This window comes from Podarcis melisellensis (assembly GCF_964234715.1).
Source record: "Podarcis melisellensis genome assembly, chromosome: 18".
Classification (NCBI taxonomy): domain Eukaryota; kingdom Metazoa; phylum Chordata; class Lepidosauria; order Squamata; family Lacertidae; genus Podarcis; species Podarcis melisellensis.
Window position 1 is genome coordinate 12870772 of NC_138536.1, and position 19692 is coordinate 12890463.

At 48.4% G+C, this 19692-nt stretch overlaps 3 long non-coding RNA genes across 4 annotated transcripts in view; 1 reads left to right on the forward strand and 2 right to left on the reverse strand.

Moving 5' to 3' along the window:
- Positions 1–518, reverse strand: part of LOC309361005 — a 49748-nt gene extending 49230 nt beyond the window's left edge. For both annotated transcript variants that reach the window (XR_014164277.1, XR_014164278.1), the window contains exon 1: positions 390–518. This is a non-coding gene — a long non-coding RNA (uncharacterized lncRNA). The remainder of the gene's footprint in view (positions 1–389) is intronic.
- The window catches only part of LOC309361024, a 215087-nt gene that overhangs the window by 177450 nt on the left and 17945 nt on the right, over positions 1–19692 (forward strand). The window lies entirely within an intron of this gene.
- LOC309361091 lies at positions 7876–10357 on the reverse strand. The gene is made up of 2 exons (XR_014164345.1): positions 10049–10357; positions 7876–9480 (listed from the first exon to the last, which is right to left on the reverse strand). It is a non-coding gene; the product is annotated as an uncharacterized lncRNA (long non-coding RNA).

Here is a 19692-nt window from a genome sequence, read left to right on the forward strand (position 1 = left end):
CAATCAACATGCAAGCCCCGCCCACTGAACTGTACAGAAGCCCCTCCTTCATTTGATAGGCCCCTCCTACTTTGACCAGCACAGAAGCAGCTCCTCCCATGGAAAGGCCCCCCTCCTCTTAAGGCCCCTCCCACTTCCTATGGTCCCGCCCCTCTCAGCTCCTCCCCCTCAAATACCATGCAAGCCCCTCCCACCTCCCATTGTCTCCTCCCCCTTTCCCCCCGCCCGCTCGCATCACAGGCAGGTGCCACATAAGCCCCGCCCCTGAAGACCCCACCGCAAGGGGCGTTTCCTTCCTCGGCCCCGCCCCTCGCAGGTGCCCACGTGACCTCCCCTCCGCGTCACCCTGAGGGCGGCGGTGGCGGCTTGGCGAGCCGGGCGCCTCTTACCCTCTTGCCCCGCTCGCCTTTTTCTCTGCCTTCCTTCTCGGCCGCTCCGCCTCACCGCTTCCCCCGCTGCTGCCGAAGCCGCCGCCGCCGCCTCCTCCCTCGCCCTGCCGCGCAACCCAACCTGCTGCCAAGTCCCGAAGGCGGGCAGGGCAGCCCCCCCCCCCGCCGTCCGCTCCCGTCCTCCGTCAAAGGGGCGATGACTGACGGCGCCACTCGGCCAATACGCGCGGCGCGTCCCTCACCGCGGAGGCGGGGCGAGCGCTCAGCTGCGCCGTTAGGTTGTCCCCGCGGGCGAGGGCGGGGGAGAGAGCGAGCGAGCGAGCGCGGAAGCGGCCAATCAGGGCCCGCGAGGACGGGCGGCGGCGCGGGGGAGGGAGCGGGGCCTCGACTCGTATGCAGATTGCGGAGGTGGGCCAGACTGCGCATGTTCCCTCTTTGCATTATTCATGAGTGGAAAAGGCGGGAAGGGAGAGGGGCGGGGCGAGAGGACGACGAAGAGGCAGAAAGGCAGAGCTGGGATCAATGTCGGGGGTCGTTCCAGAGGTCCGCTCTGAACCTGAGGTACCACTTTAGCTAATGGGGCCACCCGCTGTCACTGTGCCACCGCCACGCAATTTCTGTTCTCATCCTGAAGCAAAGTTCTTAACCCGAGGTAATATTTCTGGGTTAGCGGAGTCTGTAACCTGAAACGCATGTAATCCGAGGTACCACTGTATTCAGTTTCCATAATAAAGCCTTTAAAAATATTAATAATTTAACTATTATTGTTTAAAAGCATCAGTACCTCAAAAACGAGAAAATAATACCAATTATTATTAAACTTTAACAAATAATAATCATAAAATCATTACTGCATTTGCCTCCCACCTTTCTCCCAATTTGGCAGTGGCATTTGAAGAATGACAACTGACCCAAAAAACGCCAAATAATGTTACTTATTTTTATTTTATTAAATCTTCATGGGCAGTTTGCAAAGAAATCATGATAGGAAAAACACAAAATACATTCTAGAAATAACGAAAAGAACCCAATAATCCCCAGAGAAGTAAAAACCAGAAGACAACCCTTGAAACGCAGACAGAGAAGCTGAGGCCCTATATATATATAAAAATTCCAGTTTTTGGACAGCAACCAATATGTGCAAACTTGGGAGGATCTTGAACCCAAACAGGAAGAAAAACCTCCTGAGATTCAGTAGGCAAACAAAGCAGAGAATCAGCTTCAGTGGTGCATAAATTTAATGCATAAAAGGTTATTTTCATTTTTTAAGAAAAGCCCTTCCACAAAGCAATAAAATAATAATAATAATAATAATTTTATTGTTTGTACACCTCCCATCTGTCTTGCCAAATGCAAGGTGGTTCTTTAAAATGAGATTCAGAACACTCTGGGTGGCTTCTAGCACATATAAAAACGAAATAAATGCCGAACATTAAAAACCTTCAGATTAAAAAAATGCCCTTAAACTTCAGGTAAAAGAGGAAGGGAGGATAGAGCCGTTTGCGGCCATTTTGTGGATCCCTCAAAGCCTGCAGCCCTGGAGAAATCTCTGTCTCCAATCCCCCAACGAGATCTCTTAGATCAGGGTAGGCAACCTAAGGCCCAGGGGCCGGATCCGGCCCAATTGCCTTCTCAATCTGGCCCACAGACAGTCCGGGAATCAGCATGTTTTTACATGAGTAGAAAATGTCCTTTTATTTGAAATGCATCTCTGGGTTATTTGTGGGGCATAGGAATTCGTTTGTACCATTTTTCAAAATATAGTCCGGCCCCCCACGTGGTCTGAGGGACGGTGGACCGGCCCACGGCTGAGAAAGGTTGCTGCCCCCTGCCTTTTTGTTGTTGTTTAGTCGTTTAGTCGTGTCCGACTCTTCGTGACCCCATGGACCAGAGAACGCCAGGCACCTCTGTCCTCCACTGCCTCCCGCAGTTTGGTCAGACTCATGTTTGTAGCTTCGAGAACACTGTCCAACCATCTCGTCCTCTGTCGTCCCCTTCTCCTTGTGCTCTCCATCTTTCCCAACATCAGGGTCTTCTCCAGGGAGTCTTCTCTTCTCATGAGGTGGCCAAAGTACTGGAGCCTCAGCTTCACAATCTGTCCTTCCAGTGAGCACTCAGGGTTGATTTCCTTCAGTATGGAGAGGTTTGATCTTCTTGCAGTCCATGGGACTCTCAAGAGTCTCCTCCAGCACCATAGTTCAAAAGCATCAATTCTTCGGCGATCAGCCTTCTTTATGGTCCAGCTCTCACTTCCATACATCACTACTGGGAAAACCATAGCTTTAACTATACGAACCTTTGTTGGCAAGGTGATGTCTCTACTTGCCCCCTGCCTTAGATGGCAATAAATTAGACAATAAACTTATTGCAATAAATGAGTTTGCTCAAGTTGGACTTCTTTGCAGCTCAAATCAAAGATTCAGCTCAGTGCCCACTCCCAGATTTGCCCCTTGACTGGCTGCACTTTTAGATGTCCAAAAAGAAAATTTAAATGAACACATTTTGCACATGGAGAAAGACTCCCGCAAGAGATGAGGAACTCCCATCCCGTCTTCGCTTTTCCTGTCTTATCGGCGAGTGGCCTGGTATCCTGGACCACAAAAACTATAATTTTTCCAGCCTCCTCAGCCCCCTGCTGCAGAAACGCGTCCATGCCAGGAACAGGCCGTAACATTTTGCTGTGGAGACACACTTTTGTGCCCATGTGCATGCAGAGAGAGGGGCAGAATAAAAGGAAATGGTGATTTCTACCAGCTGGGTGCAGAACAAAATTGCTGCAGCTGAATGCAAAAGGCTTTAGGGATATTTGATTTGTTCATGGGAAAACGAAGGGAAATGGAAGACAGGCTCCCTTTGCAGGGCTGTGGGCACAAGTCTTCCTGCCAAAGGGAATTGCACTGAGATATTAAGGCAGAAACATGCTTTGTAGGGAGAGAATGCATCAGGAGAAATTGAATGATCCATTATCAGAACCATTTTAAAGTGGAACGAAGCTGGACTCTGGCTGTGGCTGGAGCAAGTTAGTTCCTTGGAGGTTTTTAAACATGTCCATCTGCCAGGGAAGCTTTGGCTGAGATTCCTGCATTGCAGGGGTTGGGCTGGATGACCGCTGGGGATCCCTTCCAACTCTACAGTTCTATGAAAGTGTACACTCAGCTCAGCGAGGGAACCAGTTGCTTCTTCTTGGAGAGAAAGCAACGTTTATCTCTTAATTTTGGGCAGACACAGCTCATGCCGAAGAGATGAAGCCTCAACAGGGACAGCCAGCCCTGCGAGGAAGGCTGGGGGGGGGGAGAGAGAGCAGCTGCCACAAAGGCTGCCTTTGGGTAGGGATGGGCTGCTCACTGTCGGACGCAGGAGGCCAGACTAGGCAGGCCTGCCCACCTGGGCCTGATCCAGGCGCTGATCGGGGGGGGAGCACCCTGGTCCGTTAGGCCCCCCACCCCAGAGCACCCCCTGGGCAAGTCACCCTCAGCCCCCAACTCCCAATTCTTCCAGGCAAAGGAGCAAAGCCAGTTTTATCTTTTGGGTGCGGGGTGCCTCCTGGTGGCCAAGGGCAGGTGGTGCATTGGTGGAGAGGCACCCATCGATGGGGAGCCTGTGTCACCCAGAACAGAGCACGAAATGGGTGCCATTCCAGACCTTGCGGGTGCAGCAACCTTGCAAGCTTCCAAGTCAACACTGGCCTCTCCTTTTTAAAATGTTTGCTTATAAATTTATTGAGATTATTACAGTAAATTAAAATAAATAAGAAAGGGGAGAAATAGAAAAAAGGAAGGGAATACATTAAAAAAAATTAAAGCATTTTAAATAACAAAAGAACCATAAAATATAACTATATAGTATCTATGTAGATGAATAAACTCATCTAAATACATTCCAAATATCATTAAATTTGATTGTGCGTAATCTTTGTCCATTCATTAGTTGCAATAATTGTCATGTCCTCTATCCATCGATCGAAGGGGGACATATTTTTGCCCTTCCAATGTATAAATATAAATCTTTTTGCAGATGTGAGGGCCCAGAGACTCTATTTTGCTGACCATCTGTCAAGCCCCATAGGTTAGGTATATGAATGATATCTTCTGAAATTTTTAGCTCTTTCCCCACAACAGCATTTATACATCCTAATTTACACACACACACACACAAATTCGCCAATGGACACTGTAAAAAACATGTTTAAAAGAAGCGTTTTCCTTTTTGCATCTCCAACAGCAGGTTGTCATCAACGGATGTTTATGCCATCATGTGATGGAGTCCAATAAACTCAAAATAAGATCTTTTCTTGCATGAGACATAGTTTATAATCTCGTGACACATTAGAAACAGAGCTAACACAGAGCTTTCCTGAAGGCCGGTGTGAATTCAAAGCCCATGGCAGGAGGAGAAAGCAAACGCCTCTGTCAGGCCCTTCGAGGGCCCTGCTTTTCCAGGGACAGTCCCAGAATTACAGAAGATGTCCCAGTTCCTGATTTGATCCTGGAATGTCCCCCTTTCCTTTTTCCCTCCCCATCTTGGAGAATAATTAAAAGTGGTGTGTGCAGGGGCTAAAACGGAGTCCTGTTTATACGGAAAATAAAATTCCTGCACCAAATGAAGGAAATGGTGAAGTTTCCTATAATTTGGAAGGAAAAGGTCACCCATCCACTTCAAAGTCTTTCATTGCAAGTCATTCTGTAGCCTGCCATTTCTTAGGAGGCACAGAGGTTTATTCCTTTATTGTAAATGGAGCCACACTCTGCCTACTTAGAAGTAAGTTCCACTGTAGTCAATGGAGCTTGTCACCAAGTAATTGAGTATAAAGATCGTGCAGCTTTACACTGCAACCTGAAGCATTTTTACTTGGAACTAAGTCCCACTGAGTTCAATAGCAATAGCATTTACTCTCTGGAATAATTCTGTTTCCAGTATTATTATTATTATTATTATTATTATTATTATTATTATTATTTCCTGCCTCCCCCCCCGGGACTCAGGGCTGCTTACAGCTGAAATATTGTTTCATTCCATTTATCTGTAGAAGATGTTGCACACGATTCCTTCCCTTGCACCTTTTTCCTTTACAACAACCCTGTGAGGTCAGTTCAGCAGAGGCTGCCCTTGGCTCAAGGTGGCTGAGGTTGCAGCGCATAAGGCATCTCTGTGCGCAGTGAGCTCAAATGTGGGAGAAGCTTCCTAGTGGAGAAGAGGACGTCCCTATTTCCATCAGAGAAAGGGGGCTCAGGGAGAGGCATGGGGGTGCCCCCCTTTTCCAAGGGGGCTGCAGCTCTCCCCTCCCTTTCCCCATCTCCTCCGCTCCCAAACGCCAGCAGAGAGCCAACGGTTTCCACAGCAACCCTGTGAATGACGCATTTCGGGATTTGCCATGCAGGGCCTAAGGGGGACTTGCCATTTCTGATTGTGAGGGGGGCAGAGACACTGTGAGATCCACACATAGATGCACCACAGAAGCGCCACACACCCAGGGAGCAAGGCTGGCAGGTGTCCCATAACGGGGGTCTGGCTGGCCCCTGTGAGGACAGGATGCTGGACCCCCTTGGGGCCTGACCCAGCAGCCAGGCTCTTCTTGTGTCCCTATGCAACCTCCAGGCCCAGAAGCAGTCTATCCTGATTAGTTGAGGACAGGCAGCCAGGCTCTTCTGGTGACCTTCATGCGCAGACGCACCTTTGTGCAAACGCAGGCCTCAAATGCAGGACCCTCCAGCACAGCAAGCAGGGAAGGGAGAGGCCTGGCACTTTTGCTTTTTCAAGAGCGGTGCATGGAGACAAAGACACACAGATGACGCAGCCTTTCACGCATTTGCACACGCACCCACCCTCTGCAAACACCCCTCAGAGTCCCGAGCGATGCAGCCTGTTTGGTGCAGGAGATGCTTGCCATGTCCCTCCCTCTCCATCTGGAATCATCGGCATGGGCATGGCTCGCAGCGCAGTGCCCGTGGCTCAGGCAGAATCTCAAGGAGCATTGAATCCCCCTTTGGGAAAAAGAGACGGATGCATCGCTGGTGTCGCCCCCCCACCGGGGCAGATCTCCCATGAAACAAATGAAGGGGATGTTTCAGGGCCCCAGAAGCAACTTCAGTCCACATTGCTTTAAAATCTGGGTTCTCGTAGACGCCAACTGAGTTGCCCAACTCAAATGCATTAATTTTTTGTTGTATGTATTTCAACAACCCCAAAGTATGAGAGTCCATTACACAAAAGTTGCCAGGGCAGAGTGATCTGTTGTAGGAGAGCCCCATTGAAGAAGAGGCCTGGCTGCTGGTTGCGAAGGGGCCCTGTGACCAAGCTTCAGGGCTAACAACAACAACAACCCATCGGGCTACGTTTCTGGGTGGCATCCAGCACACAAAAAACATAATGAAATGTCAAATATTAAAAACTTCTCATTATGTAGGTCTTCCATTGCCCCCAAGTGCCCTGTTCCATCAACTGTATTTCCCCCACCTTCATCTTCTGTTTCTGTGTCAAGCAGGCAGATCAGCCCCCCCCCTTTAGGCCCCCACATTGCCCCACACCAAGCATCACTCCGGGCTGCTGCAGTGAGAAGGGAGACGGAGGTGCCCAGTTCTGCTCTCACAGATGGCCCCCCTATGCCTCCAGGGTGGCCTTTTCCTGGCGTAAGGGGTGGCATGACCCTCAACCCTGGAAATTAACAAATGCAAGGATTTTGATTACTTGGGGGATGAAGGGAGAAGAGAAGCTGCTGAGGGAGTCTCTGCAAATGGAGGTGGCCAAGTTGGGGCCATTAAGAAACAACAGAGGGCAATTAAAGGCCATTGGCAAGTCCAGAAAACTGTCCTCCCCCCTTGCCCTGAGGTGTGAACAGAGACTGGGGGCTTGCCAGGGTAAGAGAGCTTTTTGGCAAGGTGTTCTGGGAAGGAGGAAGAAGAAGAAAGACTGGGATCCACCTTGGGCAGCCCCTCTTGAAATGACCACGCTGTAAGATCTGGACTCTCTCTATGCAGACAGAAGGTGTAAATAGGGAAATAAACCGTATTTCTTAAAGCTGCAACTGTCTCTGGCGTGTCTCAATTCTCCAAAGGACCACAGACCCTGGGTGAGCACCTAGAACCCCCTGGGATCTTGCAGAGAGTAGCGTAGCACACAACTTTTCTAACACTACTCATTTGTTTTTTTGGTTCTCCGAGTGCGTAAATCTTAAATTTGCATAAGTTGCGAGTTACACATATCCTTTTTGAGGCAAGGTGACACAGGACTGCAAATACAGTTGCCCCATAGATTTGTATAATGGCATTTATAATCCTGGCAGTTTTGCTTCCATTTCCTTCTCTGATGATCCAAAGCCTTTTCCATGGCTGCCCATTGCTCCCAGTATGGCCAGGGATGGTGGCAATGGGAGCTGCCGCTGGGTGGAGGGCAGGCAAGCTCGCCCCCCCGTCACCCCTGGATAGGATCGGATCCCCTCACCTCCCTGTAGGGTCCCGACTTGACCAAAGAACAACACCAGGCGAGGGGAGCAGGGAAGGAATGGGATACAATAAATCCATTTTTATTCGTTCATTCAAGGAAGACTATTTCTAGGATAAAAGCTACATATTGTACCATCGGTTTTGTTGGATTACATTATTATAATATGGTCGTCTTTTATTTTCCCTTTTTGCTATCTTTTTTCTCTGGAAAAAGCCAGTTGTGCACAGTAGCTGATGTTGTCATGCTGCCATCGTCAAGAGGGAACGTGGGGTGAGAGGGATTGTTTTTCAATTTATTTACAATGCAAAGGACTGCCTCCATTCGAAATTTTAAAGAAGCACCATTCATGATCCAAGACAAGACATCCCAGCCGGCAAAGATGGAGAGGAGGCAGTGGGTGAGGGAGAAGAGACCCCCTTTGCTGTCCTGGGCCCAGCAGACAAGAGAGCGGATTGTGCAATTCCTGGGCCAGCAAAGAAGATGGGGCAGATTCACACACACACACACACACACACACACACACACACACACACGGGGTGGGGAGACCAAAGGGAGCCAGAGGAGCACCAGCTTCCAAGCAACGAACACATCCAACTCAAATTAAAATTCACCCCCTTGATGACGGATCTGAGCGACCCACAACCAGGGAGAAAGCAGAGCAGCTCCCCAGACCCCCAAGGCTTGTGCTGGTCCTGAGCGCTCCGCCGCTGCCCGAAGGAGCCTCTGAGGGTGGCCTTGTGCAGGTCTATGGCTGGCAGCGGCACAGGGGCAAACAGGCGCAGGGACCGGGCACTGTACGCCCTGTGCTGGGATTGTGGAATTGTGCTGCTGAGTCCGACCCCTGGTGCTTTTCAAATAACTAATATAAATTGTGCCAACGCAGCAGAGAAAGTCGCTCCACTGCTTCTGTTTCTGCCAGCGAGGAGAGAAGGAGCTGCCTGGCTACAGGAACCCTTGACAAATGCAGAAACACCAGAGTTTTTTCCCCAGGCCCACCCCGGAAAAGCCAGCATCTCTTTGCAGCAGCAAATACTGCAGGCTTTGACCCAGGGCCATTGGGGGTGAGAACATAAGACCACTGGAAGAGGAGGTCTGACTAGCCTAGTTTCCTCTTCTCACACTGGCCAAATGCTCCTCCGAACCTGGGGATCCGGATAGACTGCCTCTGTCCACGAGGATAGCAGAAGAACCTGGCTGCCGAATCAGGCCAAAGGGGGCCCATGGCCTCACAGGGCCCAAGCAGATGCCCCCAAGCAGGACCTGACAGACTGCGCAGCTTCTCCTTGTGCAGAATCCTCCCTTTACATTTCCAAAATCAATAGGGACTAGAGACTTGGTGGTGGTTGTTTAAAAGAATGGAAACCAACATTGATGGCGCTGGGAGAGCGTAAGCCCTGCAGGATCAGGCCAGGTCAACCTGGCAGTCGCCTGTGGCCACAATGGTCACTTTGGAGAAACCTCCAAACAGGACCTGAGCACAAGAGCAGCTCTCCCCCCTGCGGTTTCCATCAACTGGGATTCAGAGGTTTCCTCCTGCTGGGTATGTGAGTGAGACAGAGAGAGAGAGGTTAGTGAGCTCAGTGGATAAGAGCACGAGACTCTCAATCTCAGGGCCATGGGTTTGAGCCCATGTTGGGCAAGAGATTCCTGCCTTGGACTAGATCAGTGTTTCCCAACCGGTGTTCCGCGGCACACTACTGTGCCGTCAGACATTGGCTGGTGTGCCGTGGGAGGGAGGCGGGCGAGTCGGGCGGTGAGAGGCGGCGGCGGTGAGGATCCGCGTCGAGCCGGGGGCGGCTCCGCGGTGGTGGTGCCGAGCGGCGGGGCAGCGCGTGCAAAAGGGAGGAGCGCGAGACAGCGGAGGAGGAGGAGGCCGGCATGTCCGGGCAGCAGCAGCAACAACAGCAGCAGCAACTCCCGGCGACGGCTCCTCAAGCCCCGCCGCCGCCCCCTCCTCCGCCCGCTATCGCCGCCACCACCACAACAGCCGCCGCCGCCTCAGTTGCCGCCGTCCCTCAGTCCCTCGCTCTGCTGCCTCCTCCCACCCCCAAAGCTTGGAGGTTCCCCGGCAAGGGGGAGGGAAAAAACTTTCACTTTCGTGCGTCCCTCCCGGCATGACGCTGCGCGCTGACGTCACGGGGCGGGGCTTTAATGGTGGTGTGCCGTGAGATTTTTTTTCAGTAAACAGGTGTGCCGTTGCCCAAAAAAGTTTGGGAAACACTGGACTAGATGACCCTCGGGGTCCCCGTCAGCTCTATAATTCTACAATCAATTAAAATTCACAGGACTAAGATTTTGGTGAGGATATTGTTTAAAAATACAGATATCAGACGTATTATTATTATTAAGATTTCTATACCGCCCTTATCTCAAGGGGGTTCACAGAACAAAATACAGGACAGAAACAAGTAAATAATTAAAAAACGAAACAGAAAAATAATTTATAGATCCCCCTGAACACCACAACAACAAACCCCTTTTGAAAACATCCGTTTCTTACTGCAATTATTTATATAGATATAGATCTAGGAATGCAGGTTTTGGTGTCCTCGGGTGTCTTCCCGTGTAAAAGTTGGGGTGTCTAGGCGACGTTTCGACGAGGTCTCACTCGTCATCTTGACGCCTCCGGTAATGGTGGAATTCCTCTGATCAGGAGGAATCTGCCTCGTGGATATTCGGTCTGGCCGCCACGGTGAAGGCGGAGACCCACTAAAAATCACAGGCGGGTGAAGCCTGTGAACGTGGGATTCGGCTGGCACCTTTTGCGCCTCCCCTACTCGTGGGGAAACCCGGTTTCGGGGATCCGGAGCGACTTGGGGTGAGCGGCGAATTGACTGCTTCTTCCACGGAGCGAAGCCGCATAGCTGTTGCCGGAGAGCGCTGACTTTTTCCTGTGGACAATTTGATCTTAAAGCAACTACCCGTGAGTAGAGCGGAGAATTGGATTTTTAAACGTCTTAATTTGGTGTCGAAACGGGGAGGTCCAAAACAGGAAGTCCACCTTCCCCTTCTGTAAATAGACTGAAGCAATGAGGATGCAAGCTGAAGTCGCGGAAAGCCCATTGTAAAGGACCAAATTTCCACTGGTAAAAAATACTAAACCCCCCTTGGTGGCAGGAAAAGAGGGGGGAAAGTTTTGGACTGAATATACCTGCAGGAGAGAGCAAACAGAATTAAAATACCACCGCTTCGATCCTGGAAACGGGCTGCCAGCAGGACTGACGTGCTTTAGAATGCTCATTGACCATGATTAGAACGTTCACTGACAGCTAGTTAAATAAGAGAAATATATTGTTTCCATTGTCTCCGTCTGCGTTTAAAAAGGAGTAAAAGTAACTGAAAATTGAAACTAACTTTATTGTTTGAACTGTGTTTAAAAGGACCAATACAAATAGAAACTGTTTCCCTCTAGAGGAAGCCTTTGAAACTGTTACAAGAGCTGAGCTGGGGGAATTTCCAGCTGCAAGATAAAAAGCTGTGAGATTCTGGGACTGACCTTGAATCAGTTAAGAATGTCGACAGAAGAGGCCTTAGTGGTTGCATTAAGTAAGATAAATGACTCACTGGAACAGCTCAACAAGAAGTTGGATGTGGTAACTACCAAAATCGATAATTTGGGACAAAAAGTGAACATCAATACAGAAACTATTCAGAAATTGATACAGGAATCTACTTTGACATGGCAAACTGTGGAGAAGGCTAGGGAGAAAGTTGTTGCCGTTGAACCTAAAGTAACACAATTGGAGAGAGAGAGAGAGAGAGAGAGAGAGAGAGAGAGAGAGAGAGAGAGAGAGAGAGCCCCAGCCTTACAGATGCAACTTGATGACCATAAGTTGATGCCTTTTATGATTGAATTTAAAGAAAGTCAGATTTTGAGGATCAGAGCCCTACCTGAACTGGAGAAGGAAAGTTTGATAGATCCCCTCACACAGGAATTTGCTGATTTTTGAGACCTGGACTTGGGTAAAGAAGAGATTAAAATTGTGAGGGCCTTCAGACTTGGAGAAATCTTGAAAGACGTCCTGAAATATCTTTTGGATCTTAGTTTTAACTATGGAGATTTGGTTGCCCTGTCGAGAAGGAATAAAATCATCTCTAGGTGGGAGTTTCCCCGAGATCTACTCTTCAGTCTCAAAGGAAGGAAAATAAAAATAAGATCAGTAGAAGACAAAGTAAAGTGCATGTATAAATACGAAGAAGACTTGCAGAAGGGACTTGGAAAAGAGTTAAGAGCCTCGGACAGAAGATTACCAGGTTGATGGACTATATGGGATTGGCGGAAACGACTGGCAGAATCCGAGACCAGGGAGAGGAGACGGTGGAAGAAGATTGGAAAAAGTTTAAAGACTATTTATAGAAATATTGTAAAATTAATGAGTGTTAGAAAAATGTTGGAATGAAGTTATACGGCTTTAGTAGAAATGTTAGAAGGAATTAAGTACAAATAGATTATTGGAGTATTAAAGGTTAAAATATGTTAAGACAATTATATGACAGAAAATAGAGGAAGATGGAAAGGAATTGCTGAAACAATTAATAGAAGTGGAATACAAAAAGGGAGGTGTGAGGAGGTCGTTGAAACAAGCGAATGTAAGATATGATATTGAAATGGTATAATGTGTGTTTTAAATTGTTTTTGCTTTGTTTTGTTTTGTTTATTGTGTTAAGGTTGTGTTGTGCATTGTTTATACATTGTATTGTATTGTTTTTTCTTTTTTATCTTCTCTTTTCTTTCCTTTTTTCTTTTTTGTAGTGTTTAAAAGTAATAAATATTATTTTTTAAAAATGGAAAAAGTTTGAAGACATTAGAGAGATACTAACAGATTGGTTACAGTACCATCAATTACCAGTAAATGATGTCTTCAAACTGGATAAAAAAAAGTTTTGGTACAGAGATGTCAAGGTTTGAAAAAGATCTGTTGGAAAATAATGTGAAATTACTTTCAAAAATGAATAAATTACTTTTAGAAAGGCTCACTAAAAATGATGTTAAATCAATAATGATACACTGGACAAGAGATTTTGGTTATAATATACAGGTTTTATCATGGCAAAAGTTATGGAAGGAGGATCTGAAGTTTACAGCCTGCTGCTCGTTGAAAAAAAATTACATGAAAATGATGTACAGAACAGCACTTGCCATTGATCGGCTTCTCAAATAGAAACACTTTTCTTACATTCTGGCAGCTTTAAAAGACTTGGAGGTTGTTACCCGACTGTCACCCGTTTGCTGTGAAAGTATGGTCCAGAATGAAGCAGTATCCACTATTTTTACTTTGATACGGTTGTAATCGCAGTGTCCCTAGCATGGATGTCATCCGTTATTCTGTCCAGGTCCTGCTTAATTTGTCAAAGTATGAAAAGACAACTGAAGCCGTTTACACAGTGGAGAATTGTGTTGATACTTTACTGGACCTACTTCAGATGTACAGAGAGAGAGCTGGCGACAAATTTTCAGAGAAAGGTGGAAGCATTTTTACCAAGACGTGCTGCCTGCTTGCTCTTCTTTCAAAGGACTCAAGAAGAGCTTCTGAGATCCGAGGCAGCTCACGAGTAGGTACTCGCCTTCAGAGCCTGTTTAAACTCCCAGCACGGAAACATCAAATGGATGCACGAAGAATGCTTGCCAAACAGAAGTTGGCCGCATACAAAAATGGGCATTTCTCTGTCCCAGCAACTCCTCTAAGGACAACAATAGTTTTAAGGCAGAGACCAGAATGGATTTTAAGGAAATATAATATAAAAGAGATCCTCTGCAAGCAATTCAGATGGTATTCCTTGGAATTCCTTATTACTAAAGAATGACTTTTAAAATGATATTTAAAAAAGCATTGTCAGGATCAGCTTTCATATTATGTAGAGTGTCATATAAATCTATATCCAATTTTATCAGTATATAGTTGTTATACCTCAGTTTTATTGCACATTTTTGTATGTCAGCTTGTGATTGGTATTGTCTTTATTAGTTAGTTGGATATGATTTGTAAGTAACAAACTAAACTATGTATTTTTTTAAAGGCTGAGATTTTGTATAAATTAAAAAAAGGGGGCTGCTAGAGGCGCATTGGAAGATGGCCGACAATACCATCTCTCCGGCTCACACGAGGTAATTAAGAGGCTGATATGGGAGTATGCAGCCTCCCTTGTTGCCCCAAGGGAATGGGGAACACTGCCTTGCCTGCTGTGCCCATAAATCACCCCCGGATTCGAAAGAAGGGGGTGAGGGCACTAGTCTCTCCCGGACGCTGTCTCTGATCGCACACTGGCTGCAGAAGCTCGAAATAAACAATTAAAAAGGAGAAAATGCACATACTTTGAGTGAAGATCGGGAGTAAAGATTGCTAATTAAAGGGATCTCTGGGATGTGGAGGGATGGGCTGGATTCAACAATAAATCAAGAAGATGATTCATCAAAGGATCGGTATGTCGGAGCGAGACTGAAAGGGGGGGGGACTTTTCTTTTTTTGTCTTATGTGAGTACCCAATAACCCTCCCTCCTAAGAAAGAATCGTTGCAATTACTGATCACAAGCAGGAGGATTGGGAACTGTGTGGAAATTGATTACTAATCAAGGACATGGCTTGTGGAAACATCGGGAAAGGAAAGGGAGTTCTTTGTGACACAGTCATAAAAAGAAAGTGTTATGGCAGGCCTGCCCGCAGGAGGACTGAGGGGGAGGAGGACTATGGCCGTTACTATATTGGAATGTGAGATCGGCCTGGCAGAGCCCCCTGAGAAAATTCATGAGAGCGGCAGGCCTGTGGAAACCAGGACAGACTGTGGGAAACGTTTTGTACGGAGGTGTTGAAATGATGTCTGTCTATTTTGATATGGCTCTTGGATGAGTGTAAAATCCACACAGGATATAACAACGTTTGTTTTCAACCCGCTTGTGGAAACTATCAGAGATCACAAAGAAAGGAATATATGATAACAACAAGAAGATGAGGAAACCAACAAAGAGAAGATTGATTAGAACTGTGAATACTATTTGGACAGAACTGTGTATATTAAAGCAGCAGCAAGAGAGATGTTTGGATCCCTTTCGGAGCTCGGAGCATGGGTACCCCCAACAAAAATTTTAAAAATTGGCTGTGTAATTTGGAAGTAATGTGATTTGGAATTAATGTGATTAGATTGGCATATTAATAAAAATTATTTAAAAATAAAAAAATGATGTACCATTGGTATCTGACAACCAGTAAAATTGCGAAAATGTATAGAACCAGTTCAAGTGTGTGCTAGAAATGTAAAAGGAAAGAGGGTACTTTTTATCATATGTGGTGGTCATGTGGGGTGGTAAAAGCTTTCTGGGAAATGATATACAACGAGCTGAAAAAAGCCAGAGTTTTTGCTAGGTATTATAGGTGCAGAACTACCAAAAGAAAACAAAAGACTGTTTCTGTATGCAATGACGGCAGCAAGGATGCCTGTAGCCCAGAGATGGAAAGAAGGAGATCAGAGAAGAGTGGCAGACCAAGATGATGGAACATGCTGAAATGGCAAGACTGACGGGAAATATCAGGAAGACCAAGTATTCTTAAAAGACTGGAATAACTTTCTAACATATTTGAGAGACCACTGTAAACAGCTGAAATCATTGGCAGGAACACATTGACGCTTGTAGAGTAACATGAACTTTGGATACTTTGATTATATAATAGATAGATTACAGTAAAAGATACAGGAATAAAATTTAGAAATGGAACCCACGGAGGGAGGAGGGAAGGAGGTCTGAAGGTTCGAAAGAACCTCTTTTTTATTTTTGGAATGGTTATGTTTGTTGTGTACAATCTTTATGTAAAACCAATAAAAAACTTATATATAAAAAAGATTTTGGTGAGGGTGGCACTGGGGAGGGTTCTTGAGGGGACGGCCACGCCTCCCTTGCACCCCATCTGGACTACCACAACGCATTCCACATGGGGCTGCCTTTGAAAAGGGCTCGGGAATGAAACTTCCCCAGGCACATTTTAGCTAGGTGATGTTGCTGAGGGCCAATCCCTGTCCAGACCCCTCCGGAAGACGTCTTCAGGATCTCGCTCGCAGGCTTCTCTTAGTTGGGTGTAGCTTTGACGGCGCAGCATGTGTTGCCAGCGCCCAGGGCAAGGCCTCCTTGTGGGGGTCATGAGGAGGCAACAGGTGGACGTGGCTCACTGTGCCCCGTGGCTCCTGTGCCTGGCGGAGGTTGCCTGCCAGGGGCCGCGTTGGCCCTCAGCTCGGCGGGAGCAGCAGCTGGCGCTCCTTCGAGGGCCCGGGAGAAGGTGGAAGAGGGCAGGCCGAGGGGCCAAGCGCAACCCTTCCCCGGACATGCAACACATGGGCGGGCACCGGCAGGTGCCAGGCAAGCGGGCAACTCCGCTCCGCTTGTCCCTTGCACCCCTTGCCCAAGGACACCCGCCAGGAGGGAGGTCCTGGGGAAGTACCGGTATGGGCCAGGAAAAGTCCCGGCTCCGGCTGCCCCGCGGCCTCAACAAGGGAGTCTGACATGCCTGGGGCCACGGCCCCCTCGCCCCCCACAGCATGTCACTGCCTCTGGGACAAAAACACTGCCACACATTTCCTGGGAACCATTTCCAAAGTCTGCACAGAGTTGCAGAACCCTGAATCGGAGCCGAAGCCAAGGATCTCCTCCTTGCAAGAGTCACTTTTCAATGACCGCTCCTGATATTTCCTGCTCTCTAGAATAAAGGCCAGCGCGGCGCCATCGGAGGAATTCTCAATGCTGTAAAATGCAAAGCCTGTCTGTAGCTACCTAAAGCAGCTTCTTTGTACAGGAGGGACTTTGCCCCCAATTTCATCTCATGAACTGCCCAGAGATCTTTGGGATTAATCTAAGAAAGAAAATAAATGAATTATTATTAAGCAGCCAGATTGCTGACTGGAGCTGATTAGAGGAACAGGCGAGCCCTTGTTTGCGTCAGATGTCAAGGAAATCAACGGCCACCTGACTTCTAGACAACATCTGAATGCAGGCCTGTATAGGAAGGGTCATAGAATCACAGAATTGTAGAGTTGGAAGGGACCCCGAGGACCATCTAGTCCACCCCCTGCAATGCAGGAATCTGAGCGAAAGCATCCAGGACTGATGGCCGTCCAACCTCTGCTTAAAAGTCTCCCAGGAAGGGAGACCGTTCCACTCTTGAATAGCTCTTACTTTCCGAAGTTTAAAATGTCCTGATTTTGGATGTTTTGCTGTGTTGGATGTTTTGAATTTGTTGTAAGTCATCCATAGTGGCAGGGGCAGCCCGGTCAGATTGGTGGCAAAGAAATAATAAATAGTAATAATAGTAATAATTAGTATTATTAATAGCCCCACAGACTAGCGGTCAGTTTCCAGGCCCAACTCTGATTATGCCTTCTAAAGCCCTACAGAGCAGAGGTCCATGCTGTCTAGACGGCCATATTCGCCCCAAACGAAGCTGCCCAGGTTTTGAGATCTTCTCTCCTGCCATCCTCCTAGGGTCGCTTGTTGGGGAAGCAGGACAGGGCTTTCTCGGTGGCGGCTCCTTCTAAGCAACAGCAGTGGATTGGGGGGCTTTTAAATATACAGCAGCGCCCCACATGACACCAGCACCTGGCTCCTTCCTGCCTTTCCTTGCATGCAGGGCCCTGTTGACTCGCACCCCCTCAATCCGCCCCTGCAGGCAACTTTGGAACTCCCTGCCTAGGGAAACCAGCCCAGCTCCCTCCTTGCTTCTCCTTTGCAGCTGTGGACATCCTTGTTCCTAGAGGCCTTGAGGAAAGAGATTTCAAATGGGCCAGTGCAGTTTTTACTGCTTGTATTTTTTTCCTGCTGCTCTAATTCCATCAAAGCTTCAATTACTCCTTATCAGTTATACTTTGTGTGTTTCTGGATTTTATCTGCACTGTTTTAACTGGCATCAGCCACCTTGAGTCCCAATTTGGGGTGGGTGAGGTGGGATACTATTAATAATGATGATGATAATCATCATCATCATCATCTAATAACAACCCAGCTGCAGATCAGACTTCTCCCATAGCGCCTCCTCCTGGGGGAGACACAGCCATACTGACAGGAGCTGAAGATAAAAAGAAAAAAACACTGAGAAGCAGTGATTGTGCAATGGTTAGAGCACCAGACTATGACCTGGGAGAGACTAGGGTTCAAATTAAATAATCTGTGGCCTTTTAAAGCTTGGGGAATGAGCTGTTATTGCCTGATTATTTGATTACTATGCTGTCTGCTATTACACTTTTTATTACATTTTTATTATTGGTGCTCGGCAATGTGCGTTTAATGTTGGAGAGTGCCCCAGGATCTTTTGATAAAGGGCAGTCCATAAACTGAATAAATGAAAATAAATAAAACAGATCCCTTTCACTCGGCCAGGAAGCTTGCTGGGTGACCTTGGGGGACACTCGCTGCCTCTTAGCCTAGCCCACCTTACAGGGTCACTGTGGAAATTGGAATCGCAGCATTGCCAAGTCAGGAGGGACTCCCAGGGGTCATCTAGCCCAACCCTCTGCAAGCTCCTTGGAGAGAGAAAAGGTGCAAGAAAATGAACGGGCAAGGAAGCGCCTGGTGAGAACCAGGTTTGGGGAGTCCATCTTAAGGCCGGGCTGGCGCCTCCATTGCCCCTTCTCAAACCCAACCCCAGCCCCCTCTCCCTTCCTCACTCCCCTCCATACTCACCTCACTGGCAGAAATGTTCTGTTGTGCCTTATGGTTTTATGCAGCTCTAAAAAATCAAGCCCATTGCCCACCCTGAAAATAAAAAATAAATGACATGTTCAAAAGTTCACGGGGACGTTTGCCACGTTCAGTGTTTGGCATGTTGAGAAGGGCCCTTCGCTGGGGAAGGGGGAGCTGCTCTGTGTGCCCCCCGGAAACCTCAGTTTCTCCTCTGTGGCCTTGCTGGGCGCCTGTTGGCCAGGCCTCTGGGCTGCAGGAGAGGCCAGGAGGTGCCCCTTCCCCTTGACGCTTCCCCTGTGCCTCCGCAAGCCCACAAAGGAGACCCGCGACGTCCCTGTGAGGAGGGCCCTGGAGCAGCAGTCATCTCCACCGGGGGTTTCCTTCGAAGCAGGTAGGGCAGGGAAACCCAGCGGCTGCCCCTAACATCTTTGCAGACCAAAGTCTGGAGGGTGAGCGGGGGGGGGGCAATAAATGCGGGATGGGGAGGTCACAGAAGATCCTCTTTTCTTCGCCCCCCTCTAGAGTCCAGCAAGGAGATTCGGGACTCAAAATGGGTGAGTCTGGGGGGCAACCTCCTTGGTCCTGCTGACCCCCCAGTTTGCTGCAGCAGCCCCGCCTTGGTTGTAGAAGCCCTCCCAAGTGGCAGCACCAAGGGACCCCCCACCCCAAAAAGTCCTTGTGTTCAAGGGGAACAAGTGGGAGGTGGGGCAGGGAAGCGGAGCAAGTCTCGTCTCCCACTTGTGGGGAGCCAGTGGGTCGGAGGGGCAGCTCCCGTAGCTGCTAAGGTGTCCTGCAGTTCCCAGTGCCTTGTCGAGAGGCAGTGCGGCGCCCATAGCGCTGACAGGACGTAGCACAGTTCCCATGGTGCTGTCGAGAGGCCGCCCGGTGCCCGCTGCGTTGCCGGGACGTCGTACAGCTCCCCAAGCCCTGCTGAGATGCAGTGCCACGTCCGCAGGGCTGCTTAGATGTAGGACGGCTCCCCCTGCGCTGCTGAGAGGCTCTACAGCGCCCATAGCGCTACAAGGAGGCAGCACAGTTCCATATTGTTGCCAAGATGTTGTACAGCTCCCATAGCCCTGCAGAGAGGCAGAGCAGCGCCCACAGCGCAGCTCATACGTAGCAGATTGTGCTGTTAAGAGGCTCTACAGCGCCCACAGCACCACTAGGATGCAGCGCAGCTCCCATAGCGCTGCCGGGATGTAGCAC